At 42.0% G+C, this 1318-nt stretch overlaps 1 pseudogene; it reads left to right on the top strand.

Moving 5' to 3' along the window:
- The first annotated feature begins 573 nt into the window (after nt 1–573).
- LOC111734659 lies at nt 574–692 on the top strand (annotated as a pseudogene).
- The last annotated feature ends 626 nt before the right edge of the window (nt 693–1318 follow it).

Below are 1318 nucleotides of genomic sequence, written 5' to 3'. Positions count from 1 at the left end.
CACTGCAGCGGGACACACTCTGCTCAAGTGCATGCGGCAGACACGTCTCAGCAAACAAAGAGAGACTGAAATCATACAAATCATGTTTCTCTTACCGTGAAAGAATTCAATTAGCAATCGACAGTGAAAAGCTACCTGGAAAATGCTTCAGGGTTTGGAAATGAACGTACGTCTGCTGACCCACGCGTCAGAGAAGAGATTACAGGGTAAACGAGAACATACTTTGAACTGGAAGAGAATGAACACTATATTCAAAAATCGTGGGACACGCTGAAGCAGCGCCTGAGAGAAATTGACAGTTGTCGAGAATTAAACGCTTACGTTTTAAATGAAGAAAGGTCACAAATCGATAATCCATGATTCTACCTTAAAAAACTCGAACAAATAAAATCCCTAGCAAGGACAAGGAAGAAAATAAAAGAGCAGAAACCGATGAAACAAATCAGAAAAATAATAAAAAATAAAACGACGAAACTAAAATCTAGTTCTTCGTAACTATCCATAAACTCGATTAAACCCTCACTCGTGATCCAGAAAGAAGGAGAAGACATTACCGATATCAAGAATCAAAGAGTCTACGGCCACACCACCCTGAACAAGCCGGATCCCATCTGATCTTGGAAGCTAAGCAGGGTCGGGCCTGGTTAGTACTTAGAAGGGAGACCACCTAGGAAGACCAGGTGCTGGAAGCGTAAAAAATAAAAAAAATAAGGGACTGTAAGGTGACAAGGTCCTTACCACCAAGGGTTGCCTCGTCTAAAAAATAAATGAATGCATGAATGAATGAATGAATGAATAAATAAAAATCAAAGAGAAGATGTGCGCGCAGATCCTAGAGGCACTGAGGAGAGTAAAGGGAAACTATGAACGACTTGAAGCAACTCAGATGAAACTGGCAAATTCCTTGAAAAACATAATCTACGAAAGCCACTCAGTAAGAAACCGATGACTTGTATCCATTAGAACTCAAATTTATTAATCTCACACGCAAAATCTCTACCCTAAATGGCTTCACTAGTGAATCCTACTAAATATTCACGGGAAAAAGAAAAGAGGCAATTCCACACATAATATCCCAAAAAAGTGAAGAAGGGCCTGCCTCGCTTTACAAGGGCAGCATTATCCTGGTACCAAATGGGACAGACGGATTACGAAGAACCTGTGGACACTATCCCTCCTAGACGCAGACGCAAAATTCCTCACAGAACTTCAGCAAACCGAAGCAACAATACATTCGAAGAACGAGACGCTATGACAAGTGGAGCTCCCCTCAGGGACGGAGAGCGGCTCGACATCTGGCAAATCGACGACGTTCACC

This window comes from Pteropus vampyrus, unplaced genomic scaffold (assembly GCF_000151845.1).
Source record: "Pteropus vampyrus isolate Shadow unplaced genomic scaffold, Pvam_2.0 Scaffold3067, whole genome shotgun sequence".
NCBI lineage: Eukaryota > Metazoa > Chordata > Mammalia > Chiroptera > Pteropodidae > Pteropus > Pteropus vampyrus.
Note: the sequence above shows the minus strand (reverse complement) of the source record. Positions and strands in the feature narration are given on the sequence as shown.